This window comes from Monodon monoceros, unplaced genomic scaffold (genome assembly GCF_005190385.1).
Source record: "Monodon monoceros isolate NGI ecotype Baffin Bay Population unplaced genomic scaffold, NGI_Narwhal_1 Super_Scaffold_20, whole genome shotgun sequence".
NCBI lineage: Eukaryota > Metazoa > Chordata > Mammalia > Artiodactyla > Monodontidae > Monodon > Monodon monoceros.
In genome coordinates this window covers 35,290,423-35,303,955 of record NW_021703777.1, presented here as the reverse complement: position 1 = coordinate 35,303,955, position 13,533 = coordinate 35,290,423, and positions in this window count along the sequence as shown.

Here is a 13,533-nt window from a genome sequence, read left to right as displayed (position 1 = left end):
AGCTTAACTTCTTCTTTTCCAATTTGGATTCCTTTTATTTCCTTTTCCTCTCTGATTGCTGTGGCTAAAACTTCCAAAACTATGTTGAATAAGAGTGGTGAGAGTGGGGAAGCTTGTCTTGTTTCTGATCTTCGTGGAAATGCTTTCAGTTTTTCACCATTGAGGACGATGTTGGCTGTGGGTTTGTCATACATGGCCTTTGTTATGTTGAGGAAAGTTCCCTCTATGCCTACTTTCTGCAGGGTTTTTATCATAAATTGGTGTTGAATTTTGTTGAAAGCTTTCTCTGCATCTATTGAGATGATCATACAGTTTTTCTCCTTCAGTTTTTTAATATGGTGTATCACATTGATTGATTTGTGTATATTGAAGAATCCTTGCATTCCTGGGATAAACTCCACTTGATCATGGTGTATGATCCTTTTAATGTGCTGTTGGATTCTGTTTGCTAGTATTTTGTTGAGGATTTTTGCATCTAAGTTCATCAGTGTTATTGGCCTGTAGTTTTCTTTCTTTGTGACAGGTATGTCTGGTTTTGGTAACAGGGTGATGGTGGCCATGTAGAATGAGTTGGGGAGTGTTCCTCCCTCTGGTATATTTTGGAAGAGTTTGAGAAGGATAGGTGTTAACTCTTCTCTAAATGTTTGATAGAATTCACCTGTGAAGCCAACTGGTTTTGAGCTTTTGTTTGTTTGAAGATTTTTAATCATAGTCTCAATTTCAGTGCTTGTGATTGGTCTGTTTATACTTTGTATTTCTTCCTGGTTCAGTCTCAGAAGGTTGTGTTTGTGTAAGAATTTGTCCATTTCTTCCAGGTTGTCCATTTTATTGGCATATAATTGCTTGTAGTAATTGCTCATGATCCTTTGTATTTCTGCAGTGTCAGTTTTTACTACTCTTTTTTCACTTCTAATTCTATTGATTTGAGTCTACACACTTTTTGTCTAAATGAGTCTGGCTAATGGTTTATCAGTTTTGTTTTTCATCTCAAAGAACCAGCTTTTAGTGTTATTGATCTTTGTTATTGTTTCCTTCATTTGTTTTTCATTTATTTCTGATCTGATCTTTATGATTTGTTTCCTTCTGCTAACTTTGGGGGTTTTCTGTTCTTTCTCTAATTGCTTTAGATGTAAGGTTAGGTTGTTTATTTGACATGTTTCTTGAGATAGGATTGTATTGGTATAAACTTCCCTCTTAGAACCGTTTTTGCTGCATCCCATAGTTTTTGGGTCATCTTGATTTCATTGTCATTTGTTTTCAGGTATTTTTTGATTTCCTCTTTGATTTCTTCAGTGATCTCTTGGTTATTTAGTAGTGTATTGTTTAGCCTCCATGTGTTTGTATGTTTTTTTCCTATAATTGATATGTAGTCTCATAGTGTTGTGTTCGGAAAAGATACTTGATATGATTTCAATTTTCTTAAATTTTCCAAGGCTTGATTTGTGACCCAAGGTATGATCTATCCTGAAGAATGTTCCATGAGCACGTGAGAAGAAAGTGTATTCTGTTGTTTTTGGATGGAATGTCCTATAAATATCAATTAAGTCCATCTTGTTTAATGTATCATTTAAAGCTTGTGTTTCCTTACTTACATTCATTTTGGATGCCCTGTCCATTGGTGAAAGTGGGGTGTTAAAGTCTCCTACTATGATTGTGTTACTGTCGATTTTCCCTTTTATGGATGTTAGCATTTGCCTTATGTATTGGGGTCCTTGTATATTGGGTACATAAATATTTACAATTGTTATATATCCTTCTTGGGTTGATCCCTTGATCATTATGTAGTGTCCTTCTTTGTCTCTTGTAATAATCTTTATTTTAAAGTCTGTTTTGTCTGATATGAGAATTGCCACTCCATCTTTCTTTTAATTTCCATTTGCATGGAATATCTTTTTCTATCTCCTCACTTTCAGTCGTATGTGTCCCTAGGTCTGAAGTGGGTCTCTTGTAGACAACATATATACAGGTCTTGGTTTTGTATCCATTCAGCCAGTCTATGTCTTTTGGTTGGAGCATTTAATCCATTTACATTTAAGGTAGGTATCGATATGTATGTTCCTATTACCATTTTCTTATGGATTAAATGCTCCAACCAAAAGATATAGACTGGCTGAATGGATAAAAATACAATATCTGTATATATGCTGTCTACAAGAGACCCACTTCAGACCTAGGGACACATACAGACTGAAAGTGAGGGGATGGAAGAAGATATTCCATGCAAATGGGAACCAAAAGAAAGCTGGAGTAGCAATACTCATATCAGACAAAATAGACTTTAAAACATAGACTATTACAAGGGACAAAGAAGGACACTATATAATGATCAAGGGATAAATCTAAGAAGAAGATATAACAATTGTAAGTATTTATGCACCCAACATAGGAGCACCTCAGTACATAAGGCAAATACCAACAGCCATAAAAGGGGAAATCGACAGTAACACAATTATAGTAGGACATTTTAGCAGCCCACTTTCACCAATGGACAGATCATCCAAAATGAAAATAAATAAGGAAACACAAGCTTTAAATGATACATTAAACAAGATGGACTTAATTGATATTTATAGGACGTTACATCCAAAAACAACAGAATACACTTTCTTCTCAAATGCTCATGGAACATAGTCCCGGATAGATCATATCTTGGGTCACAAATCAAGCCTTGGTAAATTTAAGAAAATTGAAATCATATCAAGTATCTTTTCTGGCCACAACGTTATGAGACTAGATATCAATTATAGGAAAAAATCTATAAAAGATACAAACACATGGAGGCTAAACATTACACTACTTAATAACCAAGAGATCACTGAAGAAATCAATGCGGAAATCAAAAAATACCTAGAAACAAATGAGAATGAAAACATGATGACCCAAAACCTATTGGATGCAGCAAAAGCAGTTCTAAATGGAAGTTTATAGCAATACAATCTCACCTTAAGAAACAAGAAACATCTCACATAAACAACCTAACTTTAAACCTAAAGCAATTAGAGGAAGAAGAACAAAAACCCCGAAGTTAGAAGAAGGAAAGAAATCTTAAAGATCAGATCAGAAATAAATGAAAAAAATGAAGGAAATGATAGCAAAGATAAATACAACTAAAAGCTGTTTCTTTGAGAAGATAAACAAAATTGATAAACCATTAGCCAGACACATCATGAAAAACAGGGAGAAGACTCAAATCAATAGAATTAGAAATGAAAAAGGAGAAGTAACAACTGACACTGCAGAAATACAAAGGATCATGGGAGGCTAGTATAAGCAACTATATGCCAATAAATGGACAACGTGGAAGAAATGGACAAATTCTTAGAAATGCACAAGCTTCTGAGAGTGAACCAGTAAGAAACAGAATACATGAACAGACCAATCACAAGCACTGAAAGTGAAAGTGTGATTAAAAATCTTCCAACAAACAAAAGCCCAGGACCAGATGGCTTCACAGGTGTATTCTATAAAACATTTAGAGAAGAGCTAACACCTATCTTTATTAAACGCTTCCAAAATATAGCAGACGGAGGACCACTCCCAAACTCATTCTATGAGGCCAGTATCACACTGATATCAAAACCAGACAAAAATGTCACAAAGAAAGAAAACTACAGGCCAATATCACTGATGAACATAGATGCAAAAATCCTCAACAAAATACTAGCAAACAGAATCCAACAGCACATTAAAAGGATCATACACAATGGCCAAATGAGATTTATCCCATGAATGCAAGGATGCCTCAATATACGCAAATTAATCTATGTGATACGCCATATTAACGAATTGAAGGAGAAAAACCATATGATCACCTCAATAGATGCAGAGAAAGCTTTCAACAAAACTCAACACCCATTTATGATAAAACCCCCCCGGAAAGTAGGCATAGAGGGAACTTACCTCAACATAATAAAGGCCATATATGACAAACCCACAGCCAACATCGTCCTCAATGGTGAAGAACTGAAACCATTTCCACTAAGATCAGGAACAAGACAAGTTTGCCAACTCTCACCACTACCATTCAACATGTCTTTTGTGAAAAAAAGACACTACCAGAAAACTACTAGAGCTAATCAATGAATTTGGTAAAGTAGTAGAATACAAAATTAATGCACATAAATCTCTTGCATTCATACACACCAATGATGAAACATCTGAAAGAGAAATTAAGGAAACACTCCCATTTACCATTGCAACAAAGAGAATAAAATATCTAGGAATAAACCTACCAAGGGAGACAAAAAACCTGTATGCAGAAAACTATAAGACACTGATGAAAGAAAGTAAAGATGATACAAATAGATGGAGAGATATACCATGTTCTTGGATTGGAAGAATCAACATTGTGAAAATGACTATAATACCCAAAGCAATCTGCAGTTCAGTGCAATCCCTGTCAAACTACCAATGGCATTTTTCACATAATTAGAACCAAAAATTTCACAATTTGTATGGAAACACAAAAGACCCTGAATTGCCAAAGCAATCTTGAGGGAAGAAACGGAGCTGCAGGAATCAGGCTCCCTGACTTCAGACTATACTACAAAGCTACAGTAATCGAGACAGTATCGTACTGGCACAAAAACAGAAATATAGATCAATGGAACATGATAGAAAACGCAGAGATAAACCCACACACATATGGTCACCTTATCTTTGATAAAGAAGACAAGAATATACAGTGGAGATAAGACAGTCTCTTCAATAAGTGGTGCTGGGAAAACTGGACAGCTACATGTAAAAGGATGAAATTAGAACACTCCCTAACACCATAAACAAAAGTAAACTCAAAATGGATTAAAGACCTAAATGTAAGGGCAGACACTATCAAACTCTTAGAGGAAAACGTAGGCAGAACTCTCTATGACGTAAATCACAGCAAGATCTTTTTTTTTTTTTTGCTCTATGCGGGCCTCTCACTCTTGTGGCCTCTGCCGTTGCTGAGTACAGGCTCCAGACGCACTGGCTCAGTGGCCATGGCTCACAGGCTTAGCCACTCCGTGGCATGTGGGATCTTCCCAGACCAGGGCACAAACCCATGTCCCCTGCATCGGCAGGTGGACTCTCAACCACTGTGCCACCAGGGAAGCCCAGCAAGATCCTTTTTGACTCACCTCCTACAGAAATGGAAAAAAACCTAAAAGTAAACAAATGGGACCTAATGAAATTTAAAAGCTTTTGCACAGCAAAGGAAACCATAAACAAGATGAAAAGACAACCCTCAGAATGGCAGAAAATATTTGCAAATGAAGCAACTGACAAAGGATTCATATCCAAAATTTACAAGCAGCTCATGCAGCTCAGTATCAAAAACACAAACAATCCAATCCATAAATGGGCAGAAGACCTAAATAGACATTTCTCCAAAGAAGACATACAGATTGCCAGCAAACACATGAAAGAATGCTCAGCATCATTAATCATTAGAGAAATGCAAATCAAAACTACAATGAGATATCATCTCCCGCCAGTCAGAATGGCCATCATCAAAAAATCTAGAAACAATAAATGCTGGAGAGGGTGTGGAGATAAGGGAAACCTCTTGCAGTGTTGGTGGGAATGTAAATTGATACAGTCACTATGGAGAACAGTATGGAGGTTCCCTAAAAAACTAAAAATAGTACTACCATATGACCCAGCAATCCCACTACTGCGCATATACCCTGAGAAAACCATAATTCAAAAAAAATCATGTACCAAAATGTTCATTGCAGCTCTATTTACAATAGCCAGGACATGGAAGCAACCTAAGTGTCTATCAACAGATGAATGGATAAAGAAGAAGTGGCACATATATACAATGGAATATTACTCAGCCATAAAAAAGAAATGAAATTCATTTATTTGTAGTGAGGTGGATGGACCTAGAGTCTGTCATACAGAGTGAAGTCATAAAGAGAAAAACAAATACCGTATGCTAAGACATATATATGGAATCTAAAAACAAAAAAAAAGGTCATGAAGCACCTAGGGTCAAGGCGGGAATAAAGACACAGACCTAGTAGAGAACGGACTTGAGGATCTGGGGAGGGGGAAGGGTAAGCTGGGACAAAGTGAGAGAGTGGCATTGACATATATACACTACCAGATGTAAAATAGATAGCTAGTGGGAAGCAGCTGCATAGCACAGGGAGATCCTCTCAGTGCTTTGTGACCATCTAGAGGAGTGGGATATGGAGAGTGGGAGGGAGACACAAGAGAGAGGGGATATGGGGATATATGTATACATATATGTGATTCACTTTGTTATAAAGCAGAAACTAACACACCATTGTAAAGCAATTATACTCCAATAAAAATGTTAGAAAAAAAAAGGAAAAAACACAATATAATGAAAAAGTACAGTGGAAATAGGAAAAAATAAGATAAAAGTGTATTAAAAATAAAAGCATAAAAACAAAAAGAAAAAGTAAATAAAAACATAAAATTAAAAGAATAATAAAAAAAGAAACAACAATAGGACTAAACAGAAAAAAAATATTTGTAGTAGTAATAGTAGTGGTATTTTCCTGTGGCCTCAGCTGTCAGTACCCTTGCCCGCACAGTGAGCCACCAATCCCCACCTCCCCAGGAAATCTTCCAATACTTCTAGGTTGGTGTATGGACCTGCTGTGGACACTCTGGGGCCTGCTCAGCCTCCGATCTGACCTTACTCCTTCGTGCACTTGACTCCAAAGTCTACAGCTGTCCCCAAAGTCCACAGCCTTGATTGTGGGAACACTCATTGTCTATTCATATATTTCACAGATGCAGGGTTTACCAAGCTGATTGTGGGGATTTAATCGGCTGCTTTTGCAGCTGCATGGAGAGATTTTCCTTTGGTCACACTGCCCTGGGGTTCGGTTTTGGTTTTGGCCCTGTCTCTGCCTGTCAGGTGTCTCTTCCCCACCCAGGCAAAGGGGGCTAAAGCAGCGCTGATTAAGGCTCATTTGCTCTCTCAGGCCAGAGAGAGGGAGAGATATGGCAGTCACAATTGAGATGTGTGGGGAGTGCGGGAAGCAGCAGAGGCCGGCGTAAAGTTGCAAGGCCCGAGGCATGCTGTGTATGCTCCTGGTGTAGTTGGACTCAGATCGCAGGACCCTTGGCAGTGGCGGACTGCAGTCTCCCAGGAAGGTGTGGCCAGTGACCTGCGCTTGCACACAGGACACTTGGTGGCTGCAGTGGCGGCCATCACCCACCTCTCTGGTCCAAGATAACAGCCGCGGCTTGCGCCCACCTCTGGAGCTCATGTAGGAGGTGCCCTGCCATCTGTGACTGCATGGAGCAGTAAGCTCCTCTCCTCAAGCACCCCGCAACAATCATCTCTTGCCTCTCCAGCAGGCCCAGGCTTTTTCCTGGACTCCCTCCTGACTAGTTGTGGTGCACTAGCCCCCTCAGGCTGTGTTCACGCAGCCAACCCCAGTCCTCTCCCTGGGATTTGACCTCCAAAGCCCAAGCCTCAGCACCCGGCCCCCACCTGCCCTGGAAGGTGAGCTGACAAGCCTCTCAGGCTGGGGAGTGCTGGTCAGCACTGATCCTCTGTGCAGCATTCTCTCTGCTTTCCGTTGGCACCCCTGTTGCTGCACTTTCCTCTGGGGCTCCGAAGCTCCCTTCCATCCCTACCAGTGAGAGGATTTCCTAGTCTGTGGAAAATTTTCCTCCTTCACAGCTCCCTCCCAGAGGTGAAGGTTCCATCCTGATTCCTTTGTCTCTCTCTCTCTTTTTTTTTTTTTTCCTTTTTTCTTTTGCTCTACCCAGGTATGTGGGGAGTTCCTTGCCTTTTGGGAAGTCTGAGTTCTGCCAGCATTCAGTAGGTGTTCTGTAGGAGTTGTTCCACATGTAGATGTATTTTTGATGTATTTGTGGGGAGGAAGGTGATCTCCACGTCTTACTCCTCCGTCATCTTGAAGCTCCCCTCTCCATAAGTTTGTTTTCTATGTCTGTGAATCTTTCTGTTTTGTAAATAAGTTAATTTGTATTAGTTTTTAAAATTCCACATGTAAGTTATTTCATACAGTATTTGTCTTTCTCTTTCTTATTTACTTCACTTAATATGGTAATTTCTAATTCTATCCATGTGTGCAAAAATGGCAATAATTCAGTCTTTTTTTATAGTTGAGCAATATTTCATTGCATATATATTACCACATCTTCTTTATCCATTCAACTGTTGATGGACATTCAGGTTGCTTCCATGTCTTAACTATTGTAAATAGTGCTATTATGAACATTGGGGTGCATGTATCCTTTCAAATTAGAGTTTTCTCTGGATATATCGCCAAGAGTGGGATTGCTAGTTCATACGGTAACTCTATTTTTAGTTTATTTTAAGGAACCTCCATAGTGTTTTCCATAGTGGTTGCACCAACTGACATTCCCACCAACAGTGTAGGCAGGTTCCCTTTTCTCCACATTCTTTCCAGCATTTACTATTTGTAGACTTTTTATTGATGGCCATTCTCACTGGTGTGAGATGAGACCTCACTGTAGTTTTTATTTGCATTTCTCTGAGAATTATGGATGTTGAGCATCTTTCCATGTGCCTATTGGCCATCTGAATATCTTCTTTGGAGAAAAGTCTATTTAGGTCTTCTACACATTTTTTGATTGGGTTGTTTGGTTTTTGTTGTTAAGTTGTATGAGCTGTTTGAATATTTTGGGAATTAAGCACTTGTGGGTCTCATTGTTTGCAAATATTTTCTCTCAATATTTATATAAGTTGTCTTTTTTTTTAATGGTTTCTTTGCTGTGCAAAAGTATATGAGTTTGATTCAGTCCCATTTGTTTTGTTTTGCTTTTATTTCTACTGCATTGTATGAGCTGTTTGAATATTTTGGGAATTAAGCACTTGTGGGTCTCATTGTTTGCAAATATTTTCTCTCAATATTTATATAAGTTGTCTTTTTTTTTAATGGTTTCTTTGCTGTGCAAAAGTATATGAGTTTGATTCAGTCCCATTTGTTTTGTTTTGCTTTTATTTCTACTGCCTTGGGAGACTGACCTAAGAAAACATTGCTACAATTTATGTCAGAGAATGTTTAGCCTGTGCTCTCTTCTAGGAGTTTTATGGGGTCATGTCTTATAATTAAGCCTTTAAGGCATTTTGAGTTTATGTTTGTGCATGGTGTGAGGGAGTGTTCTAACTTCATTGATTTACATGCAGCTGTCCAGCATTTCCAACACCACTGGCTGAAAAGATATATTTTTCTTCATTGTATATATACTCTTGCCTCCTTTGATTAATTGACTTCAGGTGTGGGTTTATTTCTGGGCTCTCTATTCTGTTCCATCGATGCATGTTTTTTTGTTCCAATACTACCCTGTTTTGACTACTGTAGCTTTGTAGTATCCCTTTGAAGTCTGGAAGGGTTATGACTCCAGCTTTGTTCTTTTTCCTCAATATTCCTTTGGCAATTCTGGGTCTTTTATGGTTGTATGTACATTTTTGGATTATTTGTTCTAGTTCTGTGAAAAATGTCCTGGGTTGGAGCTTCCCTGGTGGCGCAGTGGTTGAGAGTCCGCCAGCCGATGCAGGGGACATGGGTTCGTGCCCCGGTCCAGGAGGATACCACATGCTGCAGAGCAACTGGGCCCGTGAGCCATGGCCGCTGAGCCTGCGCATCCAGAGCCTGTGCTCCGCAACAGGAGAGGCCACAACAATGAGAGGCCTGCGTACCACACACACACACAAAAAATGTCCTGGGTCGACATTTTTGATAGAAATTACATTAAATCCGTAGATTGCTTTGGGTAGTATGGCCATCTTAACAATATTAAATTCTTCCAATCCAAGAGCATGAGACGCTTTTCCATTTCCTCAAATCATCTTCAATTTTCTTTATCAATGCTTTATAGTTCTCAGCATATAAGACTTTCACCTCCTTGGTCAGGTTTATTCCTAAGTATTTTATTCTTTTTGGTGCAATTTTAAAAGGGATTTTAAAACTTGCCCCTTCTGATATTCCATTGTTAGTGTAAAGAAATGCAACTAATTTCTGTATATTAACCTTGTGCCCTTCTACCTTGCTGAATTTGATTGTCAGTTCTAGTATTTTTTACCTGGAGTCTTTCGGGTTTTCTATATAGAGATTATGTCATCTGTATATGATGACAATTTTACCTTACCCTTCCAATTTGGATACATTTTATTTCTTTCCCTTGTCTGACTGCTGTGGCTAGGACTTCCGATACTATGTTGAATGCACGTGGTGAGAGTAGGCATCCTTGTCTTTTTCCAGATTTTACATGAGTATTTCTTGAAAAGTGTTACATATGTCTCTAAATATATAAAAACAAAAAAATAATGAGGCAGGAACATACATGAAAAGGCAACAGAAGCTGACGCTGAAGAGAGTGATGAAATTGTGTTTTAAGAGATGGGTTAGTGGAGTGGAGGATGTGGAGGGTAGAGGAAAAATTGATCCCATATATTTCTGTACCATTTGAGTTTTAAAAAATATGCATACTTCAATATTTGGTTAATTAATAAAAATTTTCTAAAGATATTAGGTTAACAAAGTAATTTACCACTCACTATGGATAATGTATTATTCCCATGGCTTTCGCTACTCAGGGAATTTATTCATCCTCATTGAATGTACTTGCTTGTTTTATTTTTGTTTGGTAGGTGTTTTGGGGGTTTCTGCAGTTCATTGTATACTGTCATTATTACTTTACGCAAGAGTAATCTCTTCATTTTTACTTTTTCCCTTTATCTTCACCTCCTACTCCTAATCTCCCTCACCCAGGCACACACACTACTGCACTTGACAAAATTTTTTATATATTTATGCATCCTGGCAAAATATGAAGTGTTGCTTTTTGTTGTTATGACTGCTAGATGGCTACTTTTACTGCTATGCTTGTGTATCTATGTGTATCATACATGAATCATTGGAGTAGGGTATTGTTTTAAATTACTGAAATACAAGACTGATATTTGTTTTTACAGGACCACACATATATTGGACTTCAGTATCCAGAAGTCACTTGCGTTTGGTTGTCTACGATAGGCAGATATTTACCAATATCACTATGTTTCATTTTAGGTGTTTGATTTTATTTTTCCTGGTTTAGTAGCAAAATACTATACTGAATGAATAATGAATTCCAGCTGATTTCCAGTATACACAGTGCAGTGTTTATGTGAGGAAAACTATATATTTCCTGACAAACCATTTAAAATCACTTTCTATTAAATTCCCACACTAGCCCTGTTGAATGCATGGAATGCTGACATGAGAGACACAGTCCCTTCTTTTTTTTTAAACCATATTAATACATTTTTATTGATAGCAGTTCTCATACCAGAATAGCAGAATAGGTTTACTACCACAACTATTGGTATGCTTTGAAAAGTTTCTCACAGATAAAATTTCAAAATGCAGAGCTCTTGCAATTCAAATATCTTCGGGGCACTTCTATATCACTGAAATATTAAATTATATTCACTATAGTTCAATATTCTATAGGAAAACATACAACCACACTGATCCATGAATTTATCATTCAAAAATCATCAAATATATATTGTGAAGAAAATAAATTTCACTAAAAATTAAAAAAAAAATCACCCTTCTATATCAAAAGTCATGAATCAAAAGAGGGGTTACAATTGTTACAGGAAGTACTTGAATGTTTCCTTTGATATCAACTCAGAATATAATTCAACAGTCCCTTCTTTGTGGAGGTAGAGTCTCCTAGGAGGACAGACTGGAAGCAACACAACATTTGTCTCAGCCCACACATGATGGAGAATTCAGGTGAGAGGATAAGAAGCTGCCCTAAACTTTTCCAGAAAATGTCATCCTCAACTGTGAGCTGTCTCACTACTGAAAGCATAAAGTGTAGGATGCTTGTGGAGGTAGTGAGGGGGCAGGTCCTGTGGGATTCAGAATGGTCCCAGGTTTCCAGAGGCAGGGGCAGGGACAGGGGCAGGCTGCACCTTTAGGCCCAGGCCCAGGGGATAGAAGTGTCAGGGCTCTTCACTGCCCTTGTGTAGGGCAGGATAGTAGGTGTCTAGGCTTTGGGATTCTGAGTAGAACTCACCTGGGCTGTGATCTCACTCTCCTTCTATGACCTCTCTGGCCCTCAATTTTCTCATCTCTCAGTTGGGAGCCATTATCGTTGTGAGGGTCATGTGTGGTGAAGAAACCCATTTAGACTGTGCAGGGTCCTGAGAGCTTGTCTGCTGCCTTTAGGACCTGAGAGGTTGAGAAAGGCTTTGGAAATCTAGAAAACAGAAAGAGGACAAAGTCTGGAAACACCTCCTTTAAGGGGTAGACAGAATTGAAGCAACCTGTGAAGGGATAGGCCAAGAATGTTCAACAATTTCACCTGAGAAAAACAAAAGTGAGGACTTTCCATAGATCCAGAAACTAGATCATTGATGGGATTAGAGAGAGGGGATTAAGGTAAGAGTGTCTTCCACGCCCTGGACAGAAGATGCAATCAGAGAGGAAGATGGGAGGTGCCATCAGCAGCCTGTAATCTCCCAGGCTGATTGCATCTGCAGTCTGTCCATTGGGATGAAGGAAGCAACCTCACTACAGGCTTATAAAGGCCCAAGGGGCCAGATTCTGACCCCAGCAATGAACAGAGAAGGTGGGCTGTTTCATGCTTTCAGACTTGGATCCAGACCTGGATTGAGGAAGACCTTCTGCTACAGAGCAGCTCCCCCAACACAGAGCCAAGACTGAGAAGCATGAGCAGGCGAGCATGGACTTGGGGACAGAATCTCAGGTGGGCCTGAGCAGGGACAAACAAGCTACTCAGGGGACACTGTGTGACCCCACCCTGGTGGAGAAGGGCCAAGTTGGGGTGGTCTGGGAGGTCCTAGAGGGCAGGAGGTTCTCATTCCATTCGTTTGGAACAGACTCTCTGGCTGGCAGAGTGGAAAATTCTGTGGGTTCAGAGGAGAATAGGGAGGAGGGAATCTTCAGCTGTGGGTGTGGATGTGACCTGACATCTGCCTCTCACCTGCGGGAGGTGTGGGCAAGTCCCAGGGGCTCCTGTGGCTGAGGGGTGGGGGGCAGGTGTGGGTTTGTGACCTGCTGTGTGTCAAGCACCCTGCTCTCAGCTGTTCCGTTTTCTTCTCAATATATGGGCTCCCTAGTTAAGGTTTTATGTATGTGCCTGTGTTGTTACTTTATGGAAGATAAATAATTGCTGGCTATCATAAGGACATATACACACAGTTTCCTTTGATATTGTAATCAACTGTGTGAAATCTGTTTTAGTGTAACAGAGATAAGGTTAACCTTTTAAGCCCTGTTTCTTTTTTTTTTTTTTTTTCTTCTTTTGGGACTCAGGCCCCAGGGACTTTGTTCTTTAACCTGCAATGCCTGTTGTGCCCAAGGCTGTTCCCAGGTCCTTTTCCAAAATGTCTGTGCTCTTGTCTTCCTGTCTTAGAATGATAGTATTATTTTCATGTATTTGAACTTGCAGCCAGCTCAGGTCAATTACTTGTAATGGTGGTACATCATTTTTTTTTTAATTGAAGTACAGTTGATTTACAATGTTTTGTTAATTTCTGCTGTATAGCAAAGTGAT